At 36.5% G+C, this 15906-nt stretch overlaps 1 protein-coding gene across 2 annotated transcripts in view; it reads left to right on the top strand.

Annotated features, from left to right (window-relative positions):
• The window catches only part of STX7 (syntaxin 7), a 72524-nt gene that overhangs the window by 41221 nt on the left and 15397 nt on the right, over positions 1 to 15906 (top strand). The window lies entirely within an intron of this gene.

Below are 15906 nucleotides of genomic sequence, written 5' to 3'. Positions count from 1 at the left end.
AGCTTGCTTTAGTGAACAGGACGGGTGCAGGGAAGAGAATTCATACAAATACTGCCCGTACTGAAGTCAGTGCAAGCCCGACAGGGCGGCGGCTGGAACATGGTCTTTCTGTATAAGTGCACAGAGGTGTGTGCTGTCTCATGTGAGAAGCCAGTATCTCAAAGCTATATAAATGTCCCAGTGGCTTCCACAAATCAGTTCAGTTTTCTGCCACAGTTGTACTTGATAAAAATGTTTATTCTCAAATAGGCAAATGCATCTACTTCTATTTATTTCATGGTGAGTTCCCAATAACAGCAAAAGCACTTAATTCAGAGGGCATGATTTTAGTGCCTTAAAGTGTCGTCTTTTATAAATGTTTGATCAAGACACAGATCAGTGATTACAAACAGGAACTTTAGTGATTTGCACTCTTAAAAAACATTAATTTTGAGGAAAAAGTTTACACAGAATATTTGGAACACAAAGACCAGTCTTGATTAGAAAAAAAATGAAAAACAGTACAGCAACCAAATTTTAAAGATTCTTAAATTCTTTTTGGTTAGTTTTAGAATTGCTTTGAAAAGTGAACATTATGGAAAATAAAATTAGAGTTGCTTGCCTGACTGTCAACATACCTGAATCTGTTCAAGTCAAACTGAGTCTCAAACTGAAGAAATTTTCTTACCAAGTGACACATAGTGTTCATTTTTAGTGTGTTCTGAAAATATTCTTGAACGACACAGATTGAGAGGAACCAGCCTGTTTAAATTGATTGACAATGTGGCATGAAGTGTTTGGCCAATGTACTGGTCATTAAATATTATGAATATATTTTGGTTTTACACAAGAGTTAGTGGTAGAAGAATTGGAACCATTTTGACAGAGTGCAGCTTGTTTTCAGTAGGTTTGGGATCAACCTAAAAAGAATACAGATATGGACACAGATGGAGCTTGATCTGGGACAGCAAACCATGGAGGCAGCTCCTGGGGTCAGGCCCCCTGAGCACACCGGGTGCCCGGCAGTAGCATCTGCCTTGTTGGCTGAGAACACCGCGCCTCCAAGAGGCCGCAGCTGGGTCTTTCTCAGGGTCTTCCCTGCTCCCTGCTTTTTTTAAAGAATAGTAAAATCTTGTACACACAAAAATCGTGTTCTGAATACCAATCAAGACAAATTTGTAATGAAAAAAGAGATGATTTTTGAAGGCTTCTTGTTCTCCCAAAATCACTGTGTGGTTTAAGCCAGGAAAACGCAGGATAGTTTTTCTATTTGGTGTGATTTTTCTGCATCTTCATGTAGAAAGAGGAATGTCACAATAAAAGGTAAAACCTGTATAAAGGGGAAAAAAAGTCATTGCCTTAATATTGAAGAGCAGTTCACAAGGGTAACTTACTCAACTTTTTTTTTTGGAGAGGCAAAATTGACTTTTTTTTACACGTCATCAGGTTAGTGAAATAAAAACTAAATTTCAGAAGGGGATGAAGAGAGTTGTTTGGGGAAGTTATGAATTAAATGTCATTTATAGTTCATTTAAATATGATGAAAATTACTCATCAGTGGTAAGGAACATCATCCAGCATCCTTTCCTGGGGCTACTGGGTGCGGAAGTTGTTTGCATATGCTTGTGATACACTTAAGAAAACAAAAAATTGACGTGTGGCTCCCAGACCCCTTCAGTTTACCGTAAGATCTGAGCAGCTTGACCTTGTATTTCTCAGCGAGGAAATACACGTAACAAGACACAGCGAACCTAAGCATGTTACACTGAACCACTTCCTTGGCAGAAGGCATGACGTCTCTGCTTAACGATTATCCAGAGAAGCTCATCAGTCAGAGAAGATAAAACTATTCCTCCCTTCCCTCCTTTTTCTTTAGGAATGTGTGGCCTCAAAATAGTGTCACACGGGAAGTAAATTGCTTGGATGTAAACGTGGGGGTTCATCTTTCTTCATTTCATGTGGATTTTCCAAAGTCAGTAGACTCGGTGAAACAGCTTCTCTTAGTCACTAAGTTAAGACATATAAGAAACCTGTTTTTGTTTGTTTGTTTAGAACTGCTTCTAAATGGTACACAAGTACATTTTCCCAATCAGAACGGAGTCTCTATGTTATACATCGTCTGGGGCCCTAGCACCTAGCAGTTTGCTCTCTCCCTCCCGTGGTGCTCAATAAATATTTATATACTTATTTTGGCATTTATTTTGTGCCAGGCTGCTACATGCCTAGACACAGAGGGTGTAGGAGTGAACCAAAAGAATGTGATCCCTCCCCTCAGGGAGCTTACATTTTGGCATTAGGCACGTATAAGGCACTTGATGTGAGAAAGAAAGCAGTGGATGGAAGAGGAAGGAGGAAAGGGAAAAACAGAAGGTATGAGGATGGAGTCGTCATTTTTGGACCACCTAGCACCTTAGAATTGGGGACCATTCACTCTTAAGGACTTTCTGTTTAGCCTCCCCACTGGCCCCAGCACCAAGTAGCTGAATTTCATTTTCTTTTCTCAGTTAACAGACTACTAGAAAAGTGATAGTTTTCTAAAGAGTAACACTAATTTGAAAGTTGATCTGTATGTACTATCTCCAAAAAAGAATCTTCCATCTTTTTGATGGCAGCATCTGTGTTCAGTGCTAGGGCATCCTGATCATCAGGACTGACATTTATAGGACTTTGGCAAAATTACTACTCCTGATAGAGGGCAGAGCATCAGAAAGAAAGGAAAGCGCCAAGGGGATTTTGGAATCTATGTTTCTTCAGAATGCACTTAAAGCCTATGCATTATGCATGCTCTTAGTAAAATGCTCCTTAAAAAACGAATGCTGGAGAGGCTGTGGAGAAAAGGGAACCCTCCTACACTGCTGGTGGGAATGCAGTTTGGTGCAGCCACTGTGGAAAACAGTATGGAGATTCCTCAAAAGACTAGGAATAGACTTACCGTATGACCCAGGAATCCCACTCCTGGGCATATATCCAGAAGGAACCCTACTTCAAAAAGACACCTGCACCCCAATGCCCACAGCAGCACTATCTACAATAGCCAAGACATGGAAACAGCCTTAATGTCCATCAACAGATGACTGGATAAAGAAGAGGTGGTATATTTACACAATGAAATACTACTCAGCCATAAAAACCGACAACATAACACCATTTGCAGCAACATGGATGTCCCTGGAGAATGTCATTCTAAGTGAAGTAAGCCAGAAAGAGAAAGAAAAATGCCATATGAGATCGCTCATACGTAGAATCTAAAAAAATAAAAAAATAAAAAAAAAAGAAGAACATAAATACAAAACGGAAACAGACTCATAGACATAGAATACAAACTTGTGGTTGCCAAGGGGGCAGGGAGGTGGGAAGGGACAGAATGGGAGTTCAAAATGTCGAATAGATAACAAGATTATACTGTATAGCACAGGGAAATATATACAAGATATTGTGGTAGCTCACAGCAAAAAAAAAAAGTGACAATGAATATATGTATGTTCATGTGTAACTGAAAAATTGTGCTGTACACTGGAATTTGACACAACATTGTAAAATAACTATAACTCAATAAAAAATGTTTAAAAAAGTTTTTAATTTACCCTTAGCAAATCTGTTTTTCTTGATATCAACAGGGAATAAAGAACACCCTCAATGGCTCATGTTAACTCATTTTCTCATAAATACTATTTCAATATGTCCACTTTAATCCTTTGTTTTAGCAATCATTTGGTTAACATGAAATTATGAATATTATGAAGTCTTATTTTTCTCCAAATAATTCTAATTTTAAAAGCAGAAATAGAACTAAATAACTGACACACTAAATAGATTTTTATAGACACTGTTGCTTCTGGCAGGTTTTTAAGAGGTTGGTCACTTAATTACTCAGAGTGGGATTCTTGTAGGTTTTGTGTAGTGATGGCATTTCTGCTTAAAATGTAAGTGGTGGAAGGCAAAACCAGATTTCCTGTGCAGTCGTTACATGCATAACACCCTTCCTTGTTTTAGAGGGAGTCTGCTAGAAATGAACTGAGTCTTTAAATAAACTTAAAAGGGCATTAATTCCCACTTTGGCAAACCCAAAGTACAAATTTTTAAGTGTTTACTGTAAGTACTGTTAGACAGTAGTTACTAACTCCAAAATCTATTAGCATTGGTGGAAACTTAGAAATGCAGTTATTTAGCTTCAACAAAGATTTACTGATACTAGTTTCAGTTTCTAGTGCCTTCTGGAAAGCTTCATAATAGTACATCTGAAATACTGAAGTCAGAACAAGATAAAAGGAACCAAATTTACATGTCTGGAAACTAGAGATTTGACCCAAGAGTAGGATACAAGTTTTTAGTAACTGTGTAACTGAAGACCTGACTTTGAAAATCTTTCAGGTCAAAACTGATCCTTTTGTCAGTAATGATTCTAAGAACAAAAAGCCAAATTATAATTTAGTGTAAAATATTATATATTTTAATTCATTGTTTTTCCAAACCCAGATGCTATGGTCATTTTAAGTTCATTTAAAGGTATACCCGACCATGTCCAACCTCTTTCCAGTGCCAAATTTAATGTTACTCTCCCTAAAGGTTACAATGATTTTAACACTTAATTATCATTTTGTTGTGGGGTATATACCAAAATTCAGTAAGATAACCATCATATATCATTAAAACTAGTTCTTTCTTGGGTGCAATAGATATTACTGGTCTAAATTAGAGCTACCCTGTTGTCTCTGTGTCTTTTCCTGATCTATGAGCAAACATTTTCTTAGCAATTTAGAATTTTCTAAGTTGTAGAAACTTTTCTCAAGCCTGGAATGGAGGCAACTCACTAGTACTCTCCTTTGGGATGGCATGGACATTTGAAGAGTCTGTTATCTATAAAGTGTAAAATATGTTTAATGCTAATATTTTAAATTAAACTTATTTTGAGGTAACTAGATTCACATGCAGTTGCAAGGAATAATACAGAGTTCTCTCTCATGTACCTTTCACCCAGTGTGCCCCAATGGTTACACCTTGCAAAACTATACTAGTATAAGATCATAACTAGGATATTGACATTGATACAGTCAAGATGCAGAACGTTTTCATACAGAACATTCCAGAAAGACCCCTCTCGTCCTTCTATATATAGCCATACCCTCTTTGCTCCCCATCCCCACCCCTCCTTCACCCTTGGGAATCATAATCTGTATTTGTTTGGCACCCATGTTTCTTCTTCGTGGATGTGTGTCTTCATGTCTTTCTCCCTCTTTTGTCTTCAAGTTCATTGATTCTTTCCTCTGTCTCTTCCATTCTGTTACTGAGCCCATCAACTAAATGTTTCATTTTGGTTACTATATTTTGCAGTTCTAAAATTTCTGGCTCTTTACAGAAAAAGTAGTTTTCTAAGTTCTGGAGTTTAAAGCTGTGATATAGTTAAAAGTTAATTTCTTAAAGAAAGAAAAAATGTAACTTTGGTGAAACTGATTAAGAAAAAATAGGAGAGATAAAAATATTAGAAATGAAAATGGGGATCAAGAAATAAACCTCGCAGAAATTTAAAAATATAGGTGGGTACCATAAAAACAGTTAAAATGAATAATTTATATGAAAAATGCAAATTACCAAAATCAACTAAGAAAGAAGATAATTTCTGCTTCTGGTGATATGATTGACTAGGTATGCTCAATACTCCTGCTAAAATAAAATTAGTTATTTGATAAAGTTCAACACACATAGTAAGTTCATTTCCTGGCCTCTTAGAAAGCAAGATGACTACTAATGGCTATTTACAAATGAAAGTGAGTTAAACCCAAAGTAGCTGGGAAATAGGAAAAGGCTATGATTCTGAAACTAAGTTATGAATTCCAAGCAAAGTAAAGAGGCTAAACCTAAGACTCCTGCATAAAAGCAGGAATTTGTTAATGTAAGAAAGAAGTCCTGGGCCAGTGGACTCTGGTGGTTACTCTAAGAAATGAATAAAAATCCTCACTTAAGAAATGCCTCCTTAATTAATACTTCTAGATTAATTAATCACACACACAGGTAAACAAGACATTTTAATTGAGAAAAAAAATCTGTATACTCAAGGAGTTCAGATATTAGAATTAGCAGAAATGGAAGAACTATTATGAAATGCTTAAAGAAATAACTGAATTAAAATAAATATGCAACAAGGCATAAAAAAGAAAAGGCATATATTAAAAAGAACCAAACAGAACTTAACTATGAAATATAATTATTGATATATATATATAACTCAATGAATAAGAGCAAATTAGTCACAACTAAAGGAGTAATTAGTTAACTGAGAAAATAACATTGCAGCAAGGACGACAAGGAGATAGAACATATGAATGACAGATGAAGAGACCTGAAGGACTGGAAGAGAATATCTAATATGTGTCTAATCAGAGTCTCAAAGATAGAGAATAGGAAAAAAATGGAAGAGATGATTGCTGAGAAATTTCCAAAATGAATCAAAAACAAATCTACATATGTAAGAAGCAAAATGTATATCGAGCAGGATAAGTAAAAGGAAACCAATGTAGTCTCCTTATAAGGAAACTTAAGAATGACAAAGAGATCTTAAAAGTAGCCAGAACAACTAAACATCCACCTACAAAGGAATGACAAATTCACAGGTGACCTTTCAATGCCAAAAATTGAAGCGAAAACAGTAGGCTAACATCTTCAACGTGCTAAGTGAAAATAACTGTCGATCTAGGATGAGTGATCAATGAAATGATTTTTCAAGAACAAGGGCAAAATAAAGATATATTCAGCTTTTATTTTCAAAAGGAGAAGTTATGACCAATAAACTTTCATTTAAAGAATAAGGATGAATTTATAGTAAAGAAACATGGCTAGAAGGGAGGTCTGAGATACCCAAAGAAATGATGAGCTCAGAAGGAAAATGTTAAAAGAATGTTTTTATGACTTCTAATTAGTGAAAATGTTCTTAGAAAATATATAAAAGGTACTAACCATAATCTACATATAGTCAACCACTTTTTATTTAAAACCTCTCTGGAAATAAGTATAAGAAACACTCAACACCAGTCAACTAATCAATGTCTAGTTAAAATCCAAAACTTTCCACTACATAATTGTTGTAATCCTATCTTAGGGTCCCTTAAAACAAGAGCATGGTGTCAAATGTAACTCAATTAAAAAAAAAAAACAATTTAAAGAAGCTTTTCTTTAAATATTAAGAGGTAAGGAATTATTCCTAACGTGTAAGTTATATTCATCAGCTTTTCACTGAGTCATACTGAAAATAGAAATTACATTGTCACTACGGCATAGTTGCCCACCTAGAATCCATGCCGCTCTTGCCAATTCTTGATGGCCTCAGACTTTTCTTTGGAATATTGTATAGCAGCCATGTACTTTGGGTAGAATCGACTCCAGCCTAATTCCAGAGATAGTGGGCACTACTTTAGATAAATCAGTCAGCCTATCTCATTCCTTTTGCTTTAGTGATTGGTTCAAGGATGGGCAGAAACCCAGTCTAAACAATCAGCTCAAGGATTGCTCTCCTCCAAACTGTAATCCAACTTGGGCAACATGTGGAATGTGGTACACGAGATGTGAAGCCGGACACTGATGCAGCTTTTTAATTCTGTGAGGAATGATACAGCTTCCAGATAAAGACATAAAGTTGGGTGGAGTTATTCATTTATTTATTCAGTAAGAATTTGCTGAGTGCTTAATAAATACTGGGCCTTGAGGAAAAGTGAAATCTTATTCAGCAAATTCTGAAACTGGGAACAATGAAATAGTTGATGGCTGCTACAATTAATTAGAAACAAAGATCATCTCTTAAAACTTCATGCTTGTATCCAGGAAGACTTGTTTTTCCAATCAGGAACTTTACTTTCAGAAAAAGAGCAAGACAATGAAAACGTTGTATGAAAGATTTCTTTCAAACGTTTCTCAATCAACAGTTTTTACCCCCATCGTCATGATGCTGAGAGGCTTCAGAAACACAAGTGACTCTGTGTTCAGACCAAGTACTTGGTTGCCTTCACGAAGATGAATGATCAGACCTACACACCATATGATTATAAGGGTCAGGTAGTTTAAAAGGAAATTACAATCTGAATTGAACCAAGGATGAACAGTGTTGCTATTGAGCTTCAAATCCCAGCTAATAAGCATAACCTTGTAAAGAGAGGTTAGTGTTTGGGAAACTGCATGTTCTTGCAGAAGGGCAAAGCTTTTGCAATATAAATAGTTGTAAGTGTACTAGCTTTCATCTTTGGTGCCTTAACCCTCTGTGTTTAGAGTTTTTGTATCCAGGGCTGGATTGAAAATTTTAGAAGCTCCAAATACTAAAAAGATTGTGATGACAACCCCATATATAATTCAGAAGAAAACTTACTTTTTCAAAAGGTCTTAAAACTCACCTAAATTAAAATTAAAATTACTTTTAAATTAAAATTACTTTTTCTAAATTTCTTGTTTTGAAATGCCGCATACGTTAATCACAGTTGAACTTTTTTGGTAATTTCTGGTTCATCTGCTTTGCTGGTATCTTAGCCTATTGGATAATACTTTAGCATCAGATGCATTACAAATGCTATTAATTTTTCTGTTATTTCCAAAATATAGATGGAGGGGAAGAGTGTTATTTCAGAGAGGGATTTGATCACTCACAGCAAACAGTATGCTTTATTTGATAAGTCTAGAAGACTTAGTTTTTTTCGTGAGTAGTTCTAATAAGGAGCAAATATACTAACACAATGACAAAGTGATAATGGGTTTTAGAAAAACAAAGCAGGTCTTATTTTGGTACTATCCTATGTTTGGTTTAGATTAAGCATAATTGGAGGGGACACTTAGGTGTGTAAGGATCACTGAAATTCATGAGTCAGGACTTTTGCTGAATTGCTTTTCCAAGACTTGGTAGAAATGTGCCTCAGAGAACTCAGCTGAGCTTAGCCAGTCATTTTTGACTAAATAAAGAAGAATGCTGAGAAGTCTCCTTTTTCCTAATCCCCAAAGCTCTTTATGATTTGTAAAGTGGTATGACTTAACCTTTAAAAAAAAAACCATTGTATTAAGAGAAAATTAAAAGACTAAAATCTCTCACTTAATGATTTCAATATGATATTTGCATTCTTTTTTTCACCGCCTAAAAAACCTCCTCAAGCTCTATGGAACAGAGCAAAGAGAAATTGACTCCTTTTTGTTGTGTGAATCACTAACTGGAAAACATTTGTCATATTAAGATCTTAAAGCAAGAATAAATATTGCCTTCACTAAGGGAAACAAAAAAACCTCAGTTCTTTACCTTATTCTTCAACACTTTTTATTTGACTTTTGTTTCTCTGCTTATGACTATTTCCAAATTAACTAAATTTAATGATATGATTCTATTTTACATAATGACAATACTACTTAGAAGACAGTATTTCTACTGTATTTCTATTAAATCTTCAGTGAGATGGTGATAGGATCATTGCTAAATACTTCTAGAGAAGATGTTTATAAAATATTTGCTAGTATCAACATATCCTGGGAAGAATGACTGTCCTGTATCACTATGGCAACACACTATTTACCTATTTGGACCCTCAGATATGCCTACAAATGCCATAGTATATGCCTCTTGGTCTCAATTTTGGAGGAACCTCAATTGTTCTAGGTCTATATTGCTCAAAATAGTAATCCTAATGAAAAATATTAGGAAAGGCTAGATGCAACAAGATAGACATTAAAAACACAACATTAAAGGCAAGGTTGGTTTAACATCTAAAAAGCAATTGATATAGCATACCATATTAATTGAATAAAGCAAAAAACCCACGATTACTTTAATAGATTCAGAACTTCATTTGACACAACCCAATACTCATTCATGATGAAATTCTCAGTAAACTAGGAAGAGAAAGAAACTTCTTCAACCTGATAAAGTCATCTTCAAAATACTCAAAGCCAGCACCATCCACAATGGTGAAAGACTAAATGCTTTGCTGCTGAAGTTGAGAGTAAGACAAAGATGCCCTTGCTTATCGCTTCTATTTCACATTGTACTGGTGTTTATAGCCTTTGTAATCAGGCAAGGAAAAAAAAAGCATCTAGATGGGAAAGGAAGCAGTGAAGCTGTCATTACTTGCAGATGACATGACTATGTAGAAAGTTAGTTGGACACTACAAAAAAGCTACTACAGCTAGTAAGTGAGTCTTGCAAAGCTGAAGGATACAAGGTCAATATACAAAGCCAATTTCTATATACTAGCAATGAAAATTCTACAAATATAAGTAAGAAAATAATTTCATTCACATTAGCATCAAAAAGAGTAAAATACTTGGGAATAGATTTAACAAAAGTAGTATAAGACTTGTACGCTCAAAACTATAAAATATTGCTGAGAGAAAGATATCTAAGTAAATGAAAATATATTTTGTGTTTATTGACTGGAAGCTCAAAATTGCAAGATGGCAGTTATCTCCAAATGTATCTATAAATACAGTGCAATCTCTGTCAAAATACCAACAGGAATTTTTTTTAGAAATTGACAAATGGATTCTAAAATTTACATGAAAATACAAAAGACATGAAGTAGCCAAAATATTTTGAAAGAGAGAAATACCATTGGTGGACTTCTACCTGATTTCAAAGCTGACTATAAAGCACAATAATCAAGACAGTGTGATATTGGCACAAGAATGGGCATATAGATCAGTGGAGGAGACTTGAGAGTCCTGATATAAATCCTTACATTTGTAGTCAACTGATTTAATTACTTTAAACTTCATCAAAATTAAAAACGTTTCTGTCTTCTGCATCTGTCCCCACAGGACCAGCCTTTGCTAAGTCACAGCTTGAGTAGGAACCAGACAACAGCTTATGTTGGACAGATTAGAGCCAGGTAGGTGGGCCTTCTTTCAGAAAAAGAACACAAAGTTATGAATACAAAATTAGCTATGAAAGTGAGTTCTTTGAGAAAATTACAAAAAAATACTATTTTTAAAAAAGCAGACAAATAGCACAAATATCACAAAGTCTGAAAAAAAGAAAAGGTGATGATGATGATAATAATCTGCCAAATACTTCTACAGCAATTTTTTCCTACATTTTTGGGCTGGGCATATTATTTCTTCATATGAAATTTTAAATAATATTTTTTCTAGAAAGACTAGAAATATAATTCATTCTTTCCTCTATCAATGAATAATGGAAATTGAGTGAACAGAAAACTTTTTTTTTTCCAATTTCTTCATTCATTACTGGTAATGCCACATCTGAGTTTTTTTCTTAAGCGATGGTCAGGGAAATTTTAAGAAATCTCCAGCCTGTTGATATTACTGAGTATGGACCCTGATAACCTTTGCTACAGCAGAGGGTCCGCTTTGGTTGGGTCTTTGCTGATCCCTCTTCCAAGTGGATAGTACCTAAGATGATGGTCAGAAATATTCCTGAATCCTGGGTCACAGTGGCCCATAAGCAGGGAGATATCTCCTTGGCCCTTCTTGGGATCAAAGATAGGGTCTGGAGGCCTGAGGTTATATCTGGGGGCCAGGGTGATTTGGAATTATTCCTGGCAGCCTGTAGTCCCACTGCAGTCCCAACACCACCGTCAGGTTGTAGAGGGTGACCACCAGGCTGGGCAGTACTTCCTGCTTCCTGTGCCTGGCTAGAGCCACTCCTTCTCTAGTTATCCAGAGAATGCAGCAAGCTGTAGAACGGGTCCAAGTGAGAGGTCCTAAAGATTAAGATTCATTAACAACATGGTAAATCTGTAAATCTACTTCTGACCACAGATGGCATCTTTCTGGAAGATGTGTATGTACGTTGTCAAGCAGATCCTCAAAGCTTCTCTGTCACAGAATGTTGGAAGGCAATTACCCTCATGCTTTCATTAGTATAAAATCCCTACAAAAGCCCTTGAAATCAGTTCAGAGTTTGGGTGTAGTCGAGTGGAGATATGCCAATGGACAGACGGAGTAGGGCGAGAGGGGTGTTGAATGTAGAGGTGAAGACAGATAGCAGGAAAGGCCAAGGGGAGTCTTTGGGGGAAAATACCCAGTAGTAAACTGCCTGACAGTGGGACTCAGCAAAGTGATGAGTGGTTTATGCTGCAACGTGAGGCTGCGTGCAGTAGGGAGGAAAGAGAAGAACTGAATGAATTGCCACTGGAGCTATTTCTCTACTGTGAGAACTTCTCTTTGAAAGAGCTGGACACAGGGAGAGAGGATGATGCTTTCCAGTTGGCAGAGAAAGCAAAGTGGGCCCCAGGAGATCACAATGGAGTCATGATCACCCCGTGTGTCTCCCAGCATGGCTGTGGGCGTGTGTTTAAGGAGCAGATGGCTTTCCTGAAGGCAGAGCATTTGCTGCTGCCAAGTGACCAATGAGCTGGCTCTGCCTGCAATGCAACACATTCTTTATGTTTCCTGGAAAATTCCAGACAGACGCAAGAAGGAAAGGAAAGGCTGGAGACTTTGTCACTTGATTAAAAATAACCATACATGAGATACCATTGGTGGGCCTTAGGGGAACATCAAGTGACATATTCTGAGTTTCCTTCATGCTAAGAATGTACCAGGAAGAACCACCTTTACTGAGACTCTTAGTTCCCTCCAGACCAGGAAAGGACCAGCAATATGGTCCTGACTCTGCAATCTGCAGTCTCTAATGAAGAGGTGCCATTGTCTGTTCCCCATCAGAGTCTCCTAGAACACGTGGCAGGGATGAAGGTTGCTCCATTGTTCTTGTTGGCCAACCAGCAGAGGGAGTGAGAATTACAAAGTTTATACCTTCAAAACAACACCATCAGCTAAATTAACACTAGATTTTGATTTTATACTAACACCTAAAAATAGTGATCATGAAAATATATTTTACTGACCTTCTTGTTTATAAAGATAGTTCATGCTTATTTTTAAGTGATGTAAAAATATAGAAGGTAAAAAACTTAAGATTTTCGGTTATCCACCTTCCCAATAAATATTGTTTAACAGTTTAGTTTACATCCTTCTAGATTTTTTTCTAAAGAAAATAGTTTAAGTCCCCATCCTAGGTAGTTTGGGGCATCTAGCATTTTCTCCATTTGTTTCATCTTGAGGAAGATGCAAACATACTGGTTATTTATTCCTCTTAACTCTGGATCCTATTTCGAATTCAATTGCTTATTGGTTTCTGTTGCCTCCTCTCTTCTCCTGCTGACAGCTCCAGCTTTTCTCCAGTTTTCTTTTCTTCAAAATCCGAACACAGTCTCATCTCCTTGTTTTCCAAGGCCCTACTTGGTACTGTTGTGTGACGTCAAATTTTACTGAAGATTTGGGGTATTGGAGAAGATACAGACGTTAACCTCTGCTCATATTATGCTTTACATTTAACTTCTGCTTGGTTATAATTCATGGTCCTGCACTATTTATGGCAAGTCTTTTTCTTTTTCTTTTTTTTAAATTAAAGTCTAGTCAGATTACAATTTTGTGTTAATTTCTGGTGTACAGCATAATGATTCAGTTAAATACAAATATTCCTTTTCATATTTTTTTTCATTATAGGCAATTACAAGGTATTGAATATAGTTCCCTGTGCTATATAGTAGGACCTTGTTGTTTATCAGTCTTATATATAGTAGTGTATATCTACAAATCCTGCACTTTCAGTTTATCCCTCCCCACCCTCTTCCCCCCTGGTAGCCATAAGTTTGTTTTCTATGTCTGTGAGTCTGTTTCTGTTTTGTAAATAAGTTCAATTTTTTGTTTTTTTTTTTTAGATTCCACATATAAGTGATATTATGTGCTATTTTTCTTTCTCTTCCTGGCTCACTTCACTTAGTATGATGACCTTCAGGTCCATCCATGTTGTTGCAAATGGCATTACTTTATTCTTTTTATGGCTGAGTAGTATTCCATTGTGTGTGTGTGTATATATATGTATACATGTATATATGTACATACATGTGTGTGTATGTATACATATATATATATGGGCTTCTTTATCCAGTCATCTATTAATGGACATTTAGGTTGCTTCCATGTCTTAGCTATTGTAATTATTGGCTTAATAATTATCACTGCAATACACATGACTATTAATGGCTAACAGTATACTTACTAGAGGCCAAGCATTGTGCTAAGACCTTTTCAAGCATGACCTTATTTAATCTTCACGACAACATTGCTGCGCTGCCTTGAGTCAGGGGTTATTATCTCTGATAGTGAAGAATGGTTAAAGCTATGATTAAGTGTCCATGGCATCAGCTTCACATCTTCTGGAGTATGTGGACCCACACACTTCTCAAAAGGTATAGAAGTTGACTACACAGAAGGACTAGGACAGAAACTTATTCCTACTCTTTGTAAAAATTTGAAGCCCTTGCCTTACTGCTAGAAGACCAAGGTACTTAGCCTCTGATCCCTAGGACAGTGTTTCATGAAGTCAGTTGGTAGCTTTGAATTGGAATAACCTTTGGTACTTGGTAAAATGTAGCTTTCTGAGCCTGTGCAAAGCCTATAGCATCAGAAATCTCTGTGTGAGTGGTCTGGGAATCTGTATTTCAGCAAGCTCCCCCGGAAATGCCCCAGGACTGCACTGTGCTAGACCATCGTCTTCTCTTGTTGCTGTCAGTTCACCTCATCTATTACTCCCGTATGACTGGCAGTCTGGCTGCCTCTTGCTCCCTGGCCGTGATTCTGTGGTCATATCCCCCAGCTTTGCCATCTGAGGCCCATGATCATTAGGAACTCTAATACTTCTGGGTTTTATACTTCTGCTTGTTCACATGTTTTATTATCACTGCTTGTCTTTGCTTGTCTTTGTTATCACTGGGAGGAAGAAATTTGCTAAGCACTGTGCTATAGCTCTGCAGCTCTGACGTCCAACAACCAGGCCCCCCACCTCTAACACTCCTACTCTCGTCCTCAGCTCACTCTCCACTGGAAGAGGCATAAGGAATTGGGGGGAGGATCAGTAGCATTTACCAATGCTCTCCTTGCCCAAATATCACCATTGTCTAAGTCACCTTCCTCTCCTGACATGACTGGTTCTATGCCACCTCTCCCCAGCCCCTTTCAGGCATAGAAAAGCAAAAACAAGCAAACAAGTAAATTATATGTTATGTTATAGAATTAAGAATGAATTATAGAACTAGAAATAAATTATATAAATATTTCTTTTTATAGAAATAAGAAATAAATTGTATCTTTTGTTTTATTTTAGTTTTATAAAAAAATTAGGAAGATTTGTCTAACTTCCTGAAAAGAAAGTCTTTCCTGTCTCTTGGAATCATCCATCCAACACTGTATTTATTTAAAAGAGAATTCTAATTATGTTTCACAAATTGCAAATTGGTCTTACTTATAAAGTCCTAGAAAAACTATCATCAGTCATATTTTCTATTAAAAAAGAAAGAGAAACTCTGCATATTGATTTTTCTATATTTATCTTCTGAATTTGGGGAAGATAAAAATAAAAGCACGAGAAAGCAAGATAACTCCATGTGTCTGAGCATGGAAGTATGTATTCGTTTGTCAGGATGTTCTAACACACGCTGCTTCCCAATCCAAATGCAGGCTTTGGTTCACATCATGGGCATGGTATGTGCCCACTTCTCTAAAAGGCATCTATGACCCAAGGAACTAAGTGACTAATTAGAGATTAGATTTCCTTATCTTCTTCTATTAATACATTCAGAAAAGCACTTACCTTGCAAACAAGATTGGACGAATTGAAATTTTTTTTTCCCCTGAATATATTCCTCGGGGTCCCTCGCAGTCTCCATGCCTCAAGAGATGCTGCTCTTCTTCCTCCTCTGCCCTAGGGAGGGAGGTGATTCACCCTGGAGGCCATGCCCTGAGCTCTTTGCCCCTTGCACACTCTGTGAACATTCAAATGCAGATGTTGTCTTATGACATCTTCTTTGTTTATTGATGCTTGATTGTGTTTGAATCTTCATGGAGTGCAAAAGTCCATCACCTCCCAAATAATGATAATGATGAATA

The sequence above is a fragment of the Camelus ferus genome, chromosome 8 (assembly GCF_009834535.1).
Source record: "Camelus ferus isolate YT-003-E chromosome 8, BCGSAC_Cfer_1.0, whole genome shotgun sequence".
NCBI classification, from domain to species: domain Eukaryota; kingdom Metazoa; phylum Chordata; class Mammalia; order Artiodactyla; family Camelidae; genus Camelus; species Camelus ferus.
Note: the sequence above shows the minus strand (reverse complement) of the source record. Positions and strands in the feature narration are given on the sequence as shown.